Source organism: Diceros bicornis, chromosome 16 (genome assembly GCF_020826845.1).
Source record: "Diceros bicornis minor isolate mBicDic1 chromosome 16, mDicBic1.mat.cur, whole genome shotgun sequence".
Lineage (NCBI taxonomy): Eukaryota > Metazoa > Chordata > Mammalia > Perissodactyla > Rhinocerotidae > Diceros > Diceros bicornis.
Genome location: NC_080755.1, coordinates 46649281 through 46671062, shown reverse-complemented (window position 1 = coordinate 46671062; position 21782 = coordinate 46649281). Strand labels below are relative to the sequence as shown.

General features: G+C 37.8%; 1 protein-coding gene across 3 annotated transcripts in view; it reads right to left on the bottom strand.

The window, feature by feature from the left end:
- RAB27B (RAB27B, member RAS oncogene family) overlaps positions 1–21782 on the bottom strand; it is a 155117-nt gene that overhangs the window by 25914 nt on the left and 107421 nt on the right. The window contains exon 2 of one of the 3 annotated variants that reach the window (XM_058557172.1): positions 20635–20766. The exons of the other annotated variants lie outside the window; for them this stretch is intronic. The gene's annotated coding sequence lies outside the window, so the exon portion shown is untranslated. The remainder of the gene's footprint in view (positions 1–20634; positions 20767–21782) is intronic. 3 annotated transcript variants of the gene reach the window in all.

Sequence of the window (21782 nt, the reverse complement as noted above, 5' to 3'; positions counted from 1 at the left end):
TAGCCTCTCTGAATCCTAGGCTAGGTGCGTGTGGAGCTCCGTGGTCAAGGCACAGCCCCTCCGGCAGGTCATCTGCACCATCGAGGTTAGAGGTGGTGAGAGACACAGGCAAGTTCCAGGCATCCTCCTGGATTCCAGTTGATCCTCATGGATTCCTATTTGACCTTGATCTCCCCCGCTTCATGTCCATCTTTGCTTCCAGATCCTATTTCTGCTGACTTCAGGTACAACCCAAAACAGAAGAGCAACAGGCCTATGTAGACTGCCTAGCTAGCTCCCACAATTGCATAATTCCAATATGATGAATAAATCTCATGTTCTGTATTACTTACAGGGATTCTGCTTTTTTGATTAAAAACCCTCACTGATACAAAATTCTAGAATGTTGAGAATCCCACTTCACATATATGCCTTTATTTATTTAAGGTTTATAAAATTAAATAATAGACATTGTTATAGTTAAGATAGGACCATGGAAAGAATACCTATTTCGTATCAGATCTCCTGTTTGAGTTACTTTAAACTCATAAATTCCAGTTTTGAAATAAAGTCACATAATTACCATAATAAGGATTGCTTAGATATCTTAATAACCAGCTGAGAGGGTCTTTCAGTGAACTGGCCTGTATGTTCTATTGCAGTATTTCTAGATCCACTGCAAAATGGTTTTAAGCATTTAACATTAAATTACTCAACTCTAAAGCATGCTTTTGGCATTTCCCTCCAAAATCTCCAAAAGAAGCCCAGTAGATGCTGACATGTCTCTGCAGTGAGCAAGTGAATCAAAGAAGAACTCTCACCTTAAATGTACACGTTAGCCTTCAGCTCACATTGATGATTTAAATTAAAAAGTTGCCTTCTAGCCCAATTTACAGTGTATTGAGTGAATGGGAGAATAATTCTTTTATGGCTTGGAATAAGAGCATTTTTAGATATTACTCTTAAGTTAAAGGCTTCATGAAATTCAGAAATAGTAATGAGAAACTTCACAGATGCCTGTCTACAATGTTACAATGCAGAATTTTATGATTGCTTCTCCAGAGAGGTAAGAATTATGCTCAGGCAATTCTAATAGAATGTACCAATTAACAGAACTTTCATACAAATATAATAATTTTTACCAAAGAAAGCAATTTGTGACTATGAAGAGAAAAATGCTGCACACAAGACAATTGCAGTAAAAATAGCAAAAGTATCAAACTATTAGAAAAGGTTATTTGAGACAACTCAAATGATACTAGAATAGTAGCTAACAACAGTTACATTGCCTCAGGGAATATTAGGCACTGTTCTAAGAACTAAGTACTAAGGATGAACAAATTTAATCTTTTAAACAACCTAACAACACTACAGATTCAACTCAATCACTATCAAAATCTAGCTGCCTATTGGCAGAAATTATAAGCCAATCCTAAAATTCACACATAAATGCCAGGGACATAGAATAGTCAAAATAATCTTGACCAAAAAACAAAGTTGGAGAATTCATATTTACCAATTTCAAAACTTACTACAAAGTTACAGCAATCAATAGAGTGTGGCACTGGCCTCAGGGTAGCCATATAGACCAACGGAATAGAATTGAGTCCAGAAATAAACTCTTGCATTTATGGTCAATTGTGACAAGTGTGCTAAGACAATTAAATGGGGAAAGAATAGCCTTTTCAACAAATGGCGCTGTGGCAACTGGATAGCCACATTCAAAAGAATGAATTTGAACCGCTGCCTTACACCACATACCAAAATTAACAGAACATGGATCACAGACCTAAATGTAAGAGCTAAAACTATGAAGAAAACTCATGGGAGTATTCATAACCTTAGATTCGGCAATAGTTTCTTAGATACAACACCAAAGGTACTAGTGACAAAAGAAAAAATAGATAAATGGATCTCATCACAACTGAAAAGTTTTGTGTTTCAAAAGACATCATGAAACAAGGCAAAATACAACCCCCAGAATGGGTGAAAATATTTGCAAATCATGTATGTGATAAGGGACCCGAATCTAGACTATATAAAGAATTCTTACAACTCAATAGCAAAACGACAAATAACCCAATTAAAAAATGGACAAAAGATTTCAATAGATGTTGTTCTCCAAAGATGATATATAAATGGCCAATAAGCACATGAAAAGATGCTAAGATAGCATTAGTCATTAGAAAAGTACAAATCAAAACCACAATGAAATACCACTTCACACCCACTAGGATGGCTATAATAAAAATATGAACAGTAACAAATGCTGGTAGAGATGTGCAGAAATGGAGCCCTCCTGTATTGCTGGTGTGAATGTAAATGGTGCAGCCACTTTGGAAAACAGTTTGGCACTTCCTCAAAAAGTTAAACACAGAGTGACCCTAAGACACAACAATTATATTCCTAGGTCTACATCCAAAAGAAATGAAAACATATGTCCCTGCAAAGACTTGTATACAAATGCTTATAATATCCCCAAACTGGAAACAACCCAAATGTCTATCAATGGATGAATATATAAACAAAATGTGGCATATCCATACAATGGAATATTACTCAGTCAACAAAAGGAATGAAGTACGGATATGTGGCACAACATGGATGAACCTTGAAAACATTACGCAAAGTGAAAAAACCAGAAGAAAAAGGCTACATATTTTACGATTCCATTTATATGAAATGTTCAGAATAGGCAAACCCATAGAGACAGAGTGTAATATAGTGTTTGCCAGAGGATATAGAGAGGAGGAACGGAGAGTAACTACTAATGGATATGAGGTTTTTTTGGAGGTGTGATGAAAATGTCTGGATATAGATAGTAGTGGTGGCACATCTTTGTCAATATACTAAAAACCACTGAATTGTATACTTTAAAAGAGTGGATTTTATGATATATGAATTATATCTCAACAAAGCTGTTGTTTTAAAAACTCAACAAGGTAAGAATATTATATTTTACCTTAAAAATAATTGATTTGACCTAGCTCCACTAGGTAGGTGTTAATTAATATTTGTCTACAATGAAGCCACTTATTAGTAAATGTTGTGTGTATTCAAACAATAATACGCCCCTGAAATCTAATGGAAAGGGCCTGTAGGATATACTCTATGATCCTAATTCTCACAAATAAAATAATTTCTTAATTATAAAAGTATTAATTATTGGACAGGGTCCTGAGAGCCAATCTACTGAACAAATGTGCTCACAAATCAGGACTAATCGAAAATCATTGAGAAACAGCAGGGCACCTTGGTTATCAGGCCCCTGTGAAATAACACTGGAATGGAACTTGAGTGCACATATAATCCAGTGGGTCCCAACCCTGACTGATGGTCAATATTCCCTGGCGGGTTTACAAATACAAACTCTAGGGCCTCTCCAGAAGGGCTGAATCAGAATCTCTACAGGCAGATTCTGGAACTAAGAATTTAAATACTCCACTAAGCAACGACAGAAGAGCAGCCAGGTTTGGGAGCCATTTTTCTCCAGCATCATTCTTTACCTTGAGGCACATCTACAGGCAAGTATTCCAGAAGGTTGAGACTTTGTAACCCCCTTCAGCAACTCACTCTAGTGTAGAAAAACCCATTGGTCAAGAAAGGAGTCAGTTTATCTAATTTGATCATGTTACAGTTTAGAGCAATTTCCTCTTGCTGATTGCGATCAGCAAAGCTTGGCATACAGTGAGTGGATTCCTTCTTTTGCTGAAACACATTATTACAATGTCCTTAATATGCTTTCTCAGCTACATATAATTTTGTTCCCTTACATATTCTAAATTTTGTTTCCCTGAAAATTAGTAGCCCCCAAAATATTATTTTACTCACTGTAAACACATATACTACATGCACTGAAGATGTTGCATAAATGTTTGGATTCAATAAATTAAGTTGCAAAAATTTTTTGAAAGACTTAATATTTGACCTGAAAAGCTATTCTACTTGTCTTCATAAGTGGGCTGCATGACTTACTATTTATAAGTGAGTCATACCTTTTTTCTAACCTTTCCTAGGTCCTTTTAGCCAGGACTTCAGCTAGGGAGGAAGAGAAATAAATGTAAATTCCTTGAAATTCTGCAAAGCCTTATATTGAAAGAATCTTTGACATATTATATCTCTTCCAGGCTGGAAAATCTTGTGATGAAATAAAGTAGTTTAGTAAGTATACACAAAGAGGCCAACATCTTCCCTAAGATCAATCAGCAAGACCGGAAAATGGGTTTTTCCGACTTAGTGGTTCTCAAACTTGGCTGCTTTAAAAATTGCCTGATGCCTAGGCCATATGCCAAAACAAGTAAATCTGAATTCTGATGATGAGACAAAAGCATTAGTATTTTTCGATGCTTTCTAGGTGATTCCAATATGCAGCCAAGTGTGAGAACCACTGCCCTACCTCTTAGCCCAGAGACTCCTCACTGCCAATGAATGATTCCTAATTTGCACAGCTGGAGGTAACCTCAATCTCACACTACAGGTAATAGGAGAGAAGAGTGGACCACATTCATGAAGACATCTTTCCCTAAGACAGTGGCTAGTTGAGAAAATGGTTCCTTTCCCACCATAGGCACCACCTCAATGGGCCAACCAGTACTAGCACCAGTAACAGGACAGTTCCTATCCCTCATCACGACGAGGGCCTGCCATCCTCTATGAGGGCAGTCAATCCATCTCTTTTCTCTGTAGAGTTATGTGATATATGAAAGGACATTAAGTGTACATATGTAAATTGAAGCTTCTACTCCTAAACAATGTCTCCACATGGAAAAAGATGTGGTTTTAAGTTAGAGGTGCTCATTTAATAAGATGTTTTACTAAGTTTTCAGACATTGGTCTAATAATCTTGCAAATTGGGTTCATTTTCCGGCTGGCTGCTGCTTTGAGGAAGTCACGCCAGACTTCAACTGCTTTGCTTCATTATCTGAGAAAGCACATCTAACCAAAATATCTGCCCACAAAGTCTGCCTCCCTGTGAGGAAGCCAAATTAGATAGCATCTATGTGTTCACGGGCAAATATCCATGAAAATAAGATAAGTGCCACATGATTACAATTTTCTCTCTTGAACATAATTCTAGGTAATTCACAGAATAAGAAAGATAAAAAATCCAAGACCTCTTTAGGAAAAGAATGTTGGCTGGTCATTGTTTTAGCTGATATTTAACCAGAAGCATTTATGAGCTTAATAAATGCTGGAAAAGAGAGATTATATCTATAAAGACTGGAGTTAGTCCAAAGAAAGTGATTATTTGTCTCACAAGGGCTCCTTCAACATTATGTAGATGCTTATGTTAATTGAAATTTCTAAACTGGAATTTTATTTCTGCAGTACGTATGATTTGAGGCTGAATAGAAAACAAAGAAGGGCACTATACACGGTTCTTAACCCTTATGTGGTTGGGGAGAAAATAAACATATGTTAAATCCCTTCATCTGATAAGTTATTTGAAAGGAGGTCTACACCAAAAAATCTAGGGCTCTAAGTCTGACAGGTGTTGAGAGGAGAGAGAAAAATTCATAAAGGGATGTGCAGGTAGGGGCAGAAATAATCAGGAGGGCTTCATAGAGGAGGTGAGATGAGAGCTGGAGCATGATGGAGAAAGGGGAGAGAGAGGGATTGGGATGAGGAGAACGCTCACTGGTCTTGGAGGCAGAATGTGCACCCAGTGTCATTGACGATAGGAAACTTGGCTTAAATGGAAGCAGAAGCATTCTGGGGGTCTTGGCTGAGGAGGTTGGATCTGCAGGATCAAGTGTTGGCTGTGATGTAACAGTAAGAGGTTGGAGTCCACAGTCCTGGGTTTATAAATTCAATTTTAGCCATTTAGCAACCATGTGGCCATGGGCAAATTACTTCACTTCTTATCTTTGAGTCTTTCTCTGCAGTTGAAAGTATGTAAAATACCTGGCTCAACGCATTCAGTCACTATGAATTCCCCTCCACACTTGATTTGTCAAGAAACAGGGAACCATAAAAAAATACAATGACACAATGTAACAAAAACAAAGTAAGTAATCAACTAACGTAGGTTACTTTATAGCCTAAAATGAAGTCACCAAATTTCTCAGAACAAAGGTGGTATAGAAATCCCAAGTAAAAGGCATGGCTACATTTTTAAAAGCTGGTTTTGCTTCTACTTAACAAGGCACTAGATTATCTCAGCCACTTTATCCCCTGCTGAGCTCTGATTAAAAATACAATATGTCAACAATGACTAATTACAGCTTTAATGAGTCTATTGTTTACTTCTTGGCAGTAACCTAATCAACTGACCATGTCTTAAAGTCACCTAGCATTTTCCGATATAAAACATTTATAATTTTGTCTTTGACAACGCTCACCCCCCAACTGTTATCGGTGAGAAAAGAAAAGTCATCATTAGCACAAAGACATTTATAGCTATGCCCACCTTTCCCTGCTGTTTGGTGCATTTTCAAGTCTAGTCAGAAGAGAGCAGAAAGCAGCTGGTTAGTGCCTCACTCAGAGCCTGCTAAGTTTCTGACAATGGAGAGAGTACTAGAAGGGCAGTGCGGTTCGCTGTTCTACAATATTCATAACTGTAGAGTTGGTGAACGTTTTCCGTTAATAACGATTTTGGGTTGAGAAAAGTCAGGAAATATTCAAAAGTGCGAGTGGTTTACTGAAATTACACTTATAGAAAGGTTGCTACTCAGAATTTTGCATTATGCTTTTGTCCAACTTTTCCTTAAACTGAGAAAGAGACTTCCGTGTGGAAACATACTCACTTGACTGTTCACATCCGTAGTGACTGTTCTCACTGAAAAAGAATCATGACTTCAGCAAAGAAATAAACACCAAGAGTTGGAGAGTTTATATAAACTAAGATTTGTTATAAGACAGTTCTTAGGAAATTAGCTTTGCCTGTATTTTCCACCGTTGACCTGAGAGGAAAGCTTGTGGCCTGCTGCAGGAATAGAGATTAGGTTATATTATATCTCATCTCTGCAAAATCACCTCCCTGAAGTCCACTCCTGCCCGAGGAAAAACATGATTATATTTTCCACTAAAGATTTACATTTTACTTTCTGGTATTTTTGAACAAAGAGACAAACATCATAATTTACTACAATAAGTCCAAATACTAAAGGTAAATGTTAACATTTTGGTGAAAAAAAATTCACAGTAAACTGACACAAAGAATACATTCGCTGTATCTGATGCTTTCCAGTTTACAGAAGGTCTGTGTCTCAAAGAAATTCTTGGAAATCAATCTATTTCCCCAACATCAAAGAATGCTCTTCCTTTATCATTTCCATTAATTTTTTTAAAAGGAAAATCCAAATATCTTTCTTTCACTGTCTTATTTCCTAAGGTTCCAGTAATATTAACTGCAAGCGAGGGCTTCCTTATAGCTAAGCTAAAAGTTTTCCTGCTGAAATCGGAGCACATTTTGGTAGGTATTATTATTACAAAAAGAGGCAAAATTATGAAAGATAAATGCTTGCATATTAAATTTCAGGAGTATAAATTCTAGTTACAAAGAATAACAAAATAGAGAAGTTTCACATTTGTTCTATCTATATATTTCTGTTGCATACATTAAGGTGAATATACCATTGTATTTGATTATTAGGGGGTTTATATTTCAGAATAAAGTTGGCTCTGCGCTTCTCTGATAACATTATTCAGCAGCTAATCTTCTAGTTCATGTTTATACAATGATAAACACAGGCTAATATTAAGCCCCTTGTCTTTCTCCTAATTAAGCAAAGGGTGGGACTATGATATAACACACCTTAAAATCTTTCAACATCATCTGAAAAAGCTGACTTTCCTTGGGATCTAAAGCAGAAACTAGTTTATAAATCCAATCATAGGTAAGGTGTCCTTCTCGAATGACCACAAATGTCAGCAAATGATATACTAGAGCTCATGGTAGATAGGTTTACATTTTCTTAAGCAATACCACTAAGTAGGATAAAATATGAGGAATGAGTATAAGAATGCCAGCTGGAACATTTTTTCTCCAGCATAACAGCATTGACTGGGTTACATCAGGTATTGATTGTAATCAGCAGGGTCATAATGAGCACATATGCGTGCATGCACTCATGCACACACTCATGCATACACACACATGTACGCACTCGTGCATACACACACATGCACACACTCGTGCATATACACACATGCACACAGGCACATCAAGCATGGAAAGATCATTAGGTCTGTGCATACACTCCCTAAAAGCCTGTCTTATATTTAACCTGTTCTTGTCAGAAGGTATGTCTGCTCTGAATGTTTATGGAGTAAGCCAGAAATATATACAATTTACAATACAAATTTTAGAAAATATACAAATTTGGATTTTTTCTATGCCTATAATTCAAAGTAGGAGAGTGAGATCATCTTTTTTGTTGAGAATTTGGTGCAAGTTATCCAACATGCAGAAGTGCCTCTACCTGTAAAGAGTGTGCTGGGTACTATGGAAATGATTCCTAGATCTCTTTATCTGGGAGTAAGGCGGTACTAATTTCCCAGATGGGCAGAAGAGGACAGAGGAGGGAGTCTTTTGTAAAAGGAGCAAGTGGAATGTTAGGGCACCGCACAACCCCCGGCCTTGTTAATGAACCCTGACAGATTGCCCAGGTGGAGGTCTCACCAGATAGGGCATTAAATGCGGCACAGGTACTTCAAAGGAAAGATCAAAAAGTTGCCTGAGGACTCTTATACTGTCAACGGCCTCTCCGATTCCTGCCTTTGATAAAAACTAGTACAGCAAACACGTTTACAGAACCTCTGTATGTAGGACACTAAACCCAGGAGAGAGAAGGAAATGAAGGAAGAAAATGGAAATACATGTGAGATGGTTTAGAAACATTTAGAAAGTGACCATAATGAGGTATTAGGTAAGATATTGAAGAAAGACTGGATTTTATAATCAAAATTAGACTTTACAATATACTTGTAGCACAGCAACATTTCTAAAGCAAGGATACTAACCTCCCCCAGATCCACGAATTTACTCATTCACTCACCCAACAAACGTTTATTGGGCACCTACTATGTGCTGGGCACAGAGAGTTTATTGTGCGGATTCAATGAAATAGGATAACAGGTTCTGCCTCTCTCATCCTTCCAAGACAACTGTAAAAGCTAAAGCAACCACACGCCCTGGGACGCTCAGGCCCAGTGTCCACCTCCTATTCTGTTCACAGCGCCCCCTTTCCCTCTCAGAACCGTCCTAATTTGAACAAACTTTGTGGTCACTGCAACTAATAAGGGCCTCTTAACTTGGCTTCATGCCTCCAGTTTTGCCTTCCCCCATCCACTCTCCACGTAATAAGCAGACTTATCTTTTAAAAATGTAAGTCAGACCACGGCACCATTCTGCTTGAAATTTTCTAGTGGCATTCCATCCAACTGCAAATAAAACCTAAAATTTTATTTTTATCTTCTGCCCCACAGAGTGCTGTACGACCTGGCAGACTGTTCTCTATTTCTTGAAGGAGCCACATTTCATCCCATCTTAAGGCCTTTGCACTGGCTGTTCCCTCTGCCAATTACCTTTCCTCTGCCTCTATTTTCACAAGCTGTCTCCTTACTATCATTCAGTTCTCAGTTTAAATGTTTCATCATCAAAGAGATCTTGTAGGGTCCCCGAATCTAAAGAAGTCTCCCATTTACTTTCTGTGTCTCCTCCCTATTTTAATTTTTTGTATAGCCCTTCTCCTGGGTTGATATCTGCCTTCTCGTTTATTATCACTTGCTTTCCCCTCTAGAATGCAAGAGCTGTGAGGGCAGAATCCTCGCCTGCCTTCTTCTCTTTGGGGCCTAGCTCAAAATCAGTGCTCAACAGATATTTGCTGGATGCACTAATATATGCCCTGTGAGATCTAATTTAGTGTGGGTCTATAAGAAAGACTGCCGGCCTTGGGGAACTTTACGTTGTGCACTAAAATACCCGGAATAATCTGTATAAGAAAAAGTATCTTTACCATCAAAGTTACCTTATATATTGAATCAAAGAAGAAACCAATGCAAAACTCACAAGTTAAGTATGAAGTTATAGAATTAAAGGACCCTGATGGGTGAGTATACAGTTTCCAACTCTATTAATAGCTGTTTTTAAGACACTAAAGCTTAATACCTACCTCTGCTTCCTTGGTTTTCAGAACCATGTCCAGTAAAAATGAGTGATGGGGGATTTTGATGAGGTGCAGGAAAGGGTCTTATGCAAGTGCTCCAAGGTAATATTACTGAAGAGGGAAGCTCTTTTGGGTTCCTGGATCCAACCCAATGTGTGTGTAGGAAGTCTTCCAAACACCAACAAGGAATACTTGGACACCAGCAGGGTGTTTGAGAATTCAACTCAATTCTGACCCTGTCTACCTGGAGATAGCATCAGATTCCACAGGTAAAGAGCCCAGTCCCACAAGACTGCTCTCCACTTCAGATGCCAATCACAAGCCCAGGTTCTTATCTGTGCTTCTGACAGAACAGCTACAAATTGGAGGTTCCAACTACCTGCTCCAACTCAGGATGCCAATCTAAGTCCAGGTTGTCACTTGTACTTCTGGAGCACCTAGCTACAAATCAGAGGTTCCCACAACCCCTTCCTTGGGTTTGATTAATTTGCTAGAATGGCTCACAGAACTCAGGAAACCTGTTTACTCACTATTTATTACAAAGCATATTAAAGGATATGAATCAATAGCCCGATGAAGAGATACATAGGGCGAGGCCCCGAACAAAGGAGCTTCTGTCCTAGTGGAGCTTGGGGCCCAGTATGGCGGCAGGTGGAAGTGTTCTGGTTCCCCAACCCAGAAGTTCTTTGAATCCCCTCCTTTTGGGGCTTTTATGGAGGCTTCATTATATTGGCACGATTAATTAACTCATTGGCCATTAGTGATTGATTCAATCTCCAGCCTTTTTCCCCTCCCTGGAAATCAGAGGGTAGGACTGAAAGTTCCAACCCTCTATTCATGGTTGGTTCTTTGGCAACCAGCCCCCATTCTTAGGTGCTTTCCAAAAGTCACCTTATTAACATAAACTCAGCTGTGGTGGAAAGTGGCTTGTTATCAATAACAAGATACCTTTTTCACTTTTATGTCTCTGAAGGTGTTTTAGGAACTGAGGACAAGAGACTAAATATTATGACAAAAGACACTCCCATTGCTCTCACCACTTAGGAAATGCCAAGACTTTTGGGAGGTGTGAGCCAGGAAACGTGGATGAAGACCAAATATATATGGAAAATATATTTTGGTCATCGGAATGACCAAATAAATATATTTCTTATAAATCAAAATATCACATAATCTCATGCAAGAGAATCATTGGCTCAAATCCTCATTTCTACCATCCCATATGCAAGGCTTTTAATGGAGCAACACATTATCTTGGACATCAACTTTTGTGGAAACATAATAAAAATATCTGTACTTCAAGTAAAAGCAAGAATAATATTTTAAATGTGTAAAAATGGCTAGTGTTTCAGGAAAATTCAAGAAAACATTATCACCATAGAACGCAGATAACTCACATTGTATGTAAACTGAAGGATGATGTTTGCTACGAGCCACTGCTTTGACTTTGCACTTGATTCTTGGACAGAGGATACGTTAATTGCTCAGTAAGGGTTGGATTCTGGAGGCAGGTCTGCCTGGGGACAAATTTCTGCTTTGTTGAATTCTCAGAACCAATAATATAGAGATCTTATAGAGGATTAAAATTTTTCTTACTTAATTCATCTGCTTTATTTTTCAACCTCCATATATTTTTCAAGTGAAAGTTATGGTTAATCTTCCCCCATATGTAACAAAGGTAAACTACTAGAAAATCTCTTGTGTTTTCCGTTATTGTTTTTTCATAGTTGTTCTCTAAGCGGCCTCTGTAGACAGTTTTCTTGAGATGTACTGAGACACGTTCCTGGACCCCAGCATCTGCCCAGCCACAGTGCCTGAATCCTCATGAATAGACATTCCTAATGGGCCTAGTGGAAAGAAGTAATGTTAACTGTATTAGGGCAAGAAGTTACCAAGGAGGTAATATGTTAACTAGTTCACTCATTAGTGTTGATTAGGTTAACTCAAACTCATTACCTCCCACTGCCACCTAAACTAAGTCTTCCAAGGCAGGTTTTGATTAACAGAGTACCTGGTAAAAAGAGAGACAACATTTTGTTGCGTGGACAATGAAAAAGAGTTAAAGACTAGAAGAGGGCATATTTGTATTAATAAAATTCCTGAATGGGAAAGTGGAGAAGAACCTTAGAATAAAGTCAATGGGCAGATAGAGGGACACTAAAAAAAGGTGAGGGGTGGGGTGTCCAAAGTCAAGTCCCTATCTCCCCTCCCTGACAATTTTGTTCCTAGCTGGTCCTGAAGATGTCATAACACATTCTAAATACCTGTACTGTAACTGGTCTCAGCCCACATTTGTTGAGCTCTTCAGATTTTAAAGGCTATTGTAAATAATTAACTTTGGAAAACCACTCCACCCTTTACTGGTGGCATTTAATTGAATCTACAATAATCTGCATTAGCTAATATACTAAGTCTAAAGCCATGCGTTGAAATAAGATGTAATAAAACGGTGAGCCATAAAGGAGAAATACCAAATTGTTCAGCTAGAATTTATGAAGACAGACTTGCATTATTTGACTCGAGATCTAAAAGAAGCCACAGGCAAAATGCTACCAAAAATTCAAATGCAGGTGGTCTGAAGAAAGAGGAGGAAGTGAGGTGAAAACATTAGAAGTGAGACAATAAAAGGCCTGAGCAGGATAAAAGGGAACTTTATAATCTCCCAACAAGAACTATATATCATTCTGAGCTTATAAATGCTAGTCCTTCAACCAAAAGAAGGTTGTAATACATATGAAGAGAACCCACTGTATGGGAAAGCACACATGACTGTGAAACTTCTGAAAAAGAATTAAGAATCTTCAGACCAATTCATAGAATTAACAAAACACTAAGAGAATTAATGAAATATTAAGATTGTAACTGAGGGCCCTCCAGGACCAGCTCAAGTGACCCCATCTTATCAACAGAGTAATTAAGAATGGTTTTTCAGGAACTGAGACCCCTTGTCCAGGTCAGGCCAGTTGAGACCACCAACCCATCAACTGGGCCTGGGCGAATGCTCAATAAGTGACCTTTTTGACGTCTAGGAGCTAAAAACTCCATCCTCAGATCATGGTAACACCACCATTTTGTGAACGTGTGTTCTAAAAAGAGGCAATGAAGCTTGACTACGCTTGTGCAGATCATCAATTACCTCACTCCTCCTTACCTCCAATCATCTATCTCCACACTTCAGACCGCCCTGCCCTTGATCCTATAAATGTTGCCCCAAGCTCTGGATCAGGGAGACAGATCTGAGAGCATATGTTCCTGTCTCCTTGCAGATCAATCTAGCAATAAAGCTGATTTCTTTCCCCAAAAGCTGATGCCATAATAATTGGCTTTTTTTATGCGCATTGCGCAAAAAAACCCCAATTTTGTGCCGTAACAAATTTATCTGGTTTTCATTTTTTTTACTTCTTTCATAGTCTTTAGAGAAAACTATATTTTCAATTTCTTTCTTGCTGTCACAGCACTATCCTTTGAATTCTGGGCCAAAACCCAATTCCAAAGTACTGGAATCACTCAAATTGTGGTTTCATGGATTTTTTTTTTTTTTACCAAGTCCACACTTGCCATAGACCGCCAGGCCTCAAGCTCTCTCTAAAACTCACTGGACCTTAACGAGTTCTTTCTCATCTACTTTTTGCTGAATGTTAAGATTTCAAGTTTAGTTGATCTTCTAAAGACGCTTCTAGGCGAATTGAAATTGTCAAAATTAAGAGAGTTTAAGATCCCATTGCAGTTCTAGGGTCTCAGATTCAATGATAACTTTACTTGCAGATTCAGCCCCACTGACATCCCCATATTGCCAAACTACCCAGAACGCAGCATATCCTTGGTTTTAAAAGAGGATGTGAAGATAGTTCAACAAATATTGACTGAACATCAACTACATATATGCAAGAGGCTTTCGTAAGTGCTGTAAATATGGAGACAGATGAAAGCAGCTGAGGCAGGAATAGAATTCAGTTTATTCTCTCCTCCCTGAATCTATGCCTCAAATGTACTGGAAGATATCATTATCAGGAAATGACCTTGAAACAGATACTCACATTCCATTCTCTGCTGCAGAAACTAGAAAGTTTGTGGTCTGTCTCTACGTCATGCATTTCATAAAACATGCCCAAAAAGGAAGAGAAAGAAAATATTTGGCATGCGCAGGAACAAGATATCCACCCCTAGTATTTTAATTCAGTTCCTTCATTTAGTCACACATCAAGGCATGCATATGATATACACACAATCTGAGCAGAAAGATAAGGTTCATTAGCAAAAGACACTGCTTCCTTTCCCCCTAAATCGCAACTCATCCTTATGTCTGTTCAACTCTTTTTGCATAAGCCCTTCACGCTCAGGTGATCCAAGGCAGGTGAACCAACAAACACAAAATCCAGAACTACCTGGTAAAGGCTTTATAGAGATGAAAGAAACTTGAGCCGGAAGGAATTTTACCTGTTTGATTTCTCTTGGCTGGTTCTGTCTAGAAGGCATTTTCGCTGAGATAGCCATTCACTGAGAAACAGAAACAGCTGTTCTGAATCTTTTTCCAAATTAAAAATAGGAGTTTCTGAATAGTATTAAGAAAAGTGGAATCTCAAAATTAGGTCAGATTGGGATGTGACACTGGCAAGACTTTGGGGTCAGACATGGTTTGAATCCCAGCTCCTCCAATTACTAGCTGCGTGACTTAAACAACTTATTTAACCTGTTTCAGATCCCTCCTGTGTAAACGGGGTCATACAGCATATGTAAAGCACCTGGTTTACCACTTAGCCAATGGGGAGACATTGAGTAAGTGGAGATGTTCTCGGCATAAAGCACTATTGGCAACAACTTCTTGGCAACCTTTGCATTTCTTTGTAATTAGTGTTGCAATTGCAGACACTCATTAATAACACTTCTCATTTCTCATTTTGTGCATTAAATTAAATAATGACTGCAATAAGGACTCTGTTGCTAGTCAACCTGTATTTATCTGAAACATTGATAGAGTGCTCAAGTTCTATAAGGCAGTAGCATAAAATATAATGCTTGTTCTAAAGGGTTTACAATTTAAGAACTGATTTTTGTATAATTGCCAAAATATATTGCTAAGTAAAAACAGTGTATATATTTGTCAAAACTCATTGAACTGTACACTTAAAATGGGTACACTTATTTTCTGCATAAATTATTCCTCATTTAAAGACAATCACTCAAAAAAAATACGGTTGCCCAAATACAACCCTGAGAGATTCTGATGAAATAGGTCTGGAGTGTGTGGCTTGGGTACGAAGAGTTTTAAAATCATCCCAGTTTATTCTAACGTGAAAAAAATCAAAAGCCGAAAACAGACAAACAAGATGCAGAACAGCGTGAATAGGAATTTAGAGACGACAGAGTTAGCAAATAAAATTCGGGACACTCAGCTAACTTTGAATTTCAGATAAAACACCAATTAATTTTTTAGCGTAAGCATTTCCCAAATATTGCACATTTAACTGGATATCATGTATTTCATTTGGCAACCCTAAAGAGTATGCTAACTTTTGTGCAAAAAAAGGGAGAAAGAGGAGGGGCCGGCATGGTGGCGTAGTGGTTAAGTTTGCGCATTCAGCTTCAGTGGCCCAGTGTTCGAAGTTTCCAATCCCAGGTATGGAGCTACGCACTGCTCATTAAGCCATGCTCTGGCAGTGTCCCACATACAAAATAGAGGAAGATGGGCACAGATGTTAGCTCAGGGCTAATCTTCCTCAGCAAATAGAGGAAGACTGGCAATGGATGTTAGCTCAGGGCCAATCTTCCTCACCAAAAAAAAAAAGGAGGGGGGAGAAAGAAGAATATGTGCATCCAAATGTTTAATTATATATGCATAAAATAGATTTTGAAGACTTGCTTCTTGGGGGGGAACTAGACAGAAGGCAAGAAGAGAAGGGTACTTTTCACTCATACTTTTTGTGCCTTTTGAACTTTGAACCACATAAATGTATTACATATTCTTTAAACAAAATTGTAAAATTTAAAAATAAGTAATTTCTAACAAGAGAAAAGAATATAGGGGGACAATACTAATACATATGATAAACTTAGAAAACAAAACTGATAGGAATTTTCCCAAACACTTTATTCTATTATACTCTGGTTTTTCAGTGTAGTTAGATGTAAGTAGAATTAATATTAACGATTACTTGTTGAGTTGCCAGACTATCATTGGAATTAATATTAGCAACCTCCTGTTGAGTTGCTATTATGCTAAGCACTTTCATACATGAGTTAATTTAATCCTCATAATAATCCTTGGGAGTTTTGCAAATGAAAAGGCTGAAACTCAGAAAGGTTAATGAACTTGCCCAAGACCACACAGCTAATGACTGGCAGGCCTAGGGTTTGAATCCAGGTCTGTCAGAATCACAGCTTGTTGCTTTTAAATGCAAGACAACACTACTGTCTTTCAGAATATGTATTCCTAAAGTCAGGAAATTTGTTTTTGGGCATAAAAATCAGTGCAAAAAGGAAGAGCGATGAATAAGCGCTTTCATATACTAACATCAGTCACTCAGAAACACGACACACCAAGTAAGTATTTTGTTTGTTTTTAAGTAAATATACAGGTATACTTCACTTTATGCAAAGCTTGTGTTCCAGGACAGTTGTTTATAAATGACATTTATACAAACGTTTGCATATTTAGAATAAAATTGGGTGTCTGCTTTTTAGACAAACTATTAAATTATTTTTTAGAAAGGAAGACATTTTTGTAATATGACTGACCCCGATTCATCTGTTTTTGGACAGGGTACAAAATGAGATAATCTAGGAGTTGCTAATTTGTTCTTCGGAATTGGGGGTCTTACTAGAAAATACGACTGATGGTTTATGTGTGGAGAGGACGCTTTACTAATTTACAAAGGATTTAACCAGTTAAATTCAGTTTCTAACCTGAGTCTACCTTTAGCTAATTTATTGTTTAAATACTATGAGTAAATATTTGCCAGGGAGAAGCAGAATGTCACTTAACTTATCAAACCGTACTATTTTCATAGCTTATCAGAGACGGGAATATGTTAGAGGCTATTTAGTTTTCTATTCTGAATGACTCTTAAAAGATTTCTCCAAAATCTACTTTGGTCTACACATTCTATACATTCTCAAGCGATCCACCTTCTTTATATGGTAGGGTGTGGAGAGTGGGAAGAAGGGGTTATCTGTTGGACATGACAATGACAAGACTTTCAAGAGTCTTTAAAATTAGTAATTTTAAAAACAGTTGACCAAAAGCCATCATCCCATTGAGAAGAGAGCTACAGACTCCCTGAATAGTTGTCAGGATTTCTGGCAGATGTTGGGATGGGAGTGGTGGTAAGGCAGGTAACCGTCCTTTGCAACTCAAGTGCAACCAGAGCCGGGCAGGCTAAAGGTAAGGCAAGCCTTGATTTCCTCATGTTCAAACTTTGTACTCTCTCCATTACACATCAACTCTTCTGAGCACCCAGTATTACAACTCCAAATTCAGGCTTTTTAAAAATCAACTCAGGAATAAGCATTTAAAACTATGCCCCAGAGATGTTGTTGGCCAGGCAATGGCTCCATTTGTCAGTGTTAGTCTCCATCTTTGTAGAGCAGTTTGTGCCATTATCTATATATTTTATTTATTCTCTTCTTTATTCCTTATGAAGGGGTGCATTTTCTTCAAAAGAACAAAATTAAAGAATATGTGTAAAACGCTAGATCTACACCATCAAAGATTGTGTCTAAAAAGCTAAAAGTAATTGAGGATTTTATATGGTAGGCGTCGCCCCTTATCCACAGAGTATATGTTCCGAGACCCCCAGTAGATGCCTGAAACTGCAGATAGCAACAAACCCTATAAATACTATGTTTTTTCCTATGCATACATATTTGAGGTGACACCAAAACCAGCAAGAATTTCTTTTTCCTTCTTCACAATTTTGTGGATAGAAGATTTGTTCTTACCGTAGATCTTAGCACACTCAGCATATGATTTTTTTTCTTTCCCTATTAAATCGAGAACTTTCACCTTTTCACTTAAAGGAAGCACTTTATTGCTTCTCTTTGGCATATCCAAATTGCCAGCATCATTCCTCTTGCACTCTGGGACCATTATTAAGTAAAATAAGGGTGACTTGAACACAAGCACTGCGATACCATAACAGTTGATCTGATAACCCAAACGGCTACTAAGTGACTAGTGGTCAGGTAGTGTATACAGCGTGGATACACTGGACAAAGGGATGATCCATGTGCTGAGCGAGACAGAGAGGGATGGCACAAGATTTCATCATTCTACTCAGAACGGCGCACAATTTTAAACTTATGAATTGTTTATATCTGGAATTTTCAATTTAATATTTTTGGATCACAGGTGACTGTGGGTAACTGAAACCACAGAAAGCAAAACCATGCATAAGGGGGGACTACTGTATTACTCTTAGCTCCCTGGAAACAGACACCCCTGCATCTCCCCACCCCTTATCACCCCACATTATACCATGAAATTTGCTTATTTATTTTTTATATTTACACATTTGATTCAGTAGATATTTTCCAGAATGCATTGCATTCTGGCAAGGTACTGCCAGTCATTAATCTACATAAAACTCATATTATTTCCAATAAATCAAATTGCTTCTCCATTTAATTGTATTTGTTATACCTAATTGAATTGGGTTTTTTGTTTACTCTTCTTAGTTTTAAAAATAGGGAAATTGAATTGTTTATACCTTTTACAAACTATGATGATTAAACATTTTTTTCTCTCAGTTTTCCAAAGCCCTCATTTTTTTGCCCTGTAGGTTAGTAGCCTGTTCTTACTTAAATGTCTCCTGATCTAGAGTCTGGGGAAATATATGTACATTTATTTATGAATAAGTTCCATGAATTTTTCCCATTTACTATTTTAATGATACAAAGGCCCAATACTCAATATAAATATCTCTATACAAAAAATTGTTGATAATGTAGGGTTACAAAACAGCCATAAACACTTATTTTTATAAATTCTGACAAGAATTGGGTTAATAATCAAATCAGGACAAATTAAGCTCAAGAATCTGGGCATCAACACTTAATCCATGAAATATATATGAGGAGGTTTAAATGAATTTATAAGCTTTTGCTGAATCTTTTGTTTTTTTTCCTTAACATTTCTTTACTCACTATTTGAGCCTATACTTTATACCTTCCTCCAAATCTTATCAGAAAATTATTAGCACCAGTGGTAGGATGAACTAATAAACAAAAAGGAGCACAGATATTTAAGAGTCAACACTTGGAGGGGCAGTTACAGGTTTATCTAACCTCATAATCAACATGATATTTATAATTAACATCATCTTCTTAAGTGGTACTCCAACTGGTACAGGTTGGAGGCCATAGCCTTCCTCATTCTTCTGAGCTGCCCCATGTTGACTGTTCAATCCATAGGCAAACGCAGACGTCCCCTTTCCACAGTGATTTTAGAGGCACCAAAAGAGTAGCCTGCTTGAACGTATCTCCCCTTCCAATTTACCAGAAAACTGGGCAATTCCACCACTCCAATAATTTCATCTGAAGCTCTTTGGAATGTAAATGTCAGCATACTATGTGCGATAGTACTGCATTTCATGTCAACGTCCCACAATATACAGAACTTTAGATTCCTATAGAAATGCCTTCATAGAACAACGAAATAGTATTAGTGCCTTCAGCTTTGTTATTGTCAATATAAAACCAATCATATAAGGTCCATTTTTATATCATTTACAAAACTACAATTAGAAACATTATCTACTGGGTTGGGCCCGCGGCTTAGCGGTTAAGTGCGCACGCTCTGCTGCTGGCGGCCCAGGTTCGGAACCCGGGCGTGCACAGACGCGCCGCTTCTCCGGCCATGCTGAGGCCGCGTTCCACATACAGCAACTAGAAGGATGTGCAGCTATGACATACAACCATCTACTGGGGCTTTGGGGAAAAAATAAATAAATAAAATCTTTAAAAAAAAAAAAAAGGAAACATTATCTATTATGCCCTTTGTGCCATAAAGTTACTCTTAGAATGTAATAATAGAAAAAAAACATATCTCTTACAGTAAATTGATATATTTTCTTTAATCTGATAGGAAAAGCTATGGTACTCATTACCTTTTTTGCCTGGACTGTCAGAGTTCAATTTTTTGCTTAAATATAATAGGCATCAAAGGTTCTCTCATTCTCTTATTAAACTACTTACCTCTCTCTCCTTCTAGACTACATGATTCAGTTTTTGCTTGTTTTTTAATTCTTCCTTTAGCTACTTGACTGCATTTTAATCTGTAACCCTAAACTATTGCAAATACTTTTATGGGAAGAAGTAAACATAGTCGATTCTTGTTATTCTGGTAGTTTTATTTCATAAAGTCACTGCAAACACTGGATTAGTGAATACTAAAGAATTACGTCTAGAGGAAATACAGGGTGAGGTTCCTGTGAGCCTCTGGTCACAATATTTTCACTAAGTGATCAATACATAACCTTGCTTTATGTAAGTTTCTGTGTAAAGACACCTTATTTAATATGTATTGTTGATTCATGAACATTGAACTCACCAGCCAGCAGTGCTGTAACTCACGCGTGAATGTGGCTTATCTTAACATCACAGCCCTCTTGAGCTTAGGAACATTAGACGGTAGGTACTTCAGCAATATACTTGGGGCCATTTTAAACAGAGAATCTACCACCTAAAAGCACAAAAATGCAAAAAATGTGGCACTAAATAAACTGTGAAAGGGACGCTTGTTTTACTGTATGAGAGCTGAAACAAGTAGGCAGTCAACTTGTCTGACCTCAGCTGGGAACTTGCACACCAGGCATCTCAAAATTGTCCCTACTCCATGCACGTCTGTGATGACTGCAAAGCACTATGAGTATTGATTTGGGGGTTACAAATATATTTTAGCCAGTACGCAAATTCACAAAAACACAATCAACAAATCTTAAAGATTGATTGTATATTTTCTCCAAATTAACATTATTATATTTTGGCCAATTAGCAGATTAGCAACAATTAGAATATCTGATGATAGAGTAGAAAGGAGGGCTCTCCGGGAATAGAACTGGGGACAGGCACACTTTGAAAACCTTGTGGAAATGTGAAAATGTTTAGAGCAAAGGGAGGAGGGGCAGATCCGAGGGGAGCAGTCAGTGAGTCCCACAAGGGACTCGGGTGGCTGGGAAAGGATTGGAGAAATAAGCTGAGCCTAAAAAGGAGACTGCATTCACCTATTTCACAACTCTTTTTCCCCATTGCAGTGACCTTTAATTATATTCACTATTGCTTAAGCAGGGAATTCATGGGGACTCTTTTCTTCTCCAATAGATTCTACCCTAAACTTAGAAAAATAAACCAGGCTATATGACCAAGTATTATAATGCTAATACGTTTGAGGGAAAAGCAGCCTCATACATACTGAGTTAATTTTGGCCAAATTGTTAGTAAAAGTTGTAACACCTCTTTCTAGTGTGGATGAAAAACGTTATTAAACCTGGAACAGCCACTCCCCTCTCTCCCACACCTCCATTTTCACAGTGACACCTACATAAGGTCACACACTAGGCAAAAATTGGTAGAAAGGCAGATTGGGAAAGATACACGTAAATTTTGTAGGACTAGTAGGAAAGCAGAGCAGTCTGTTCAATTAGGATGTTGCACATAGTAGGTCCTCCAGGGATCAACTATGTAAGAAATAGCTCTAAA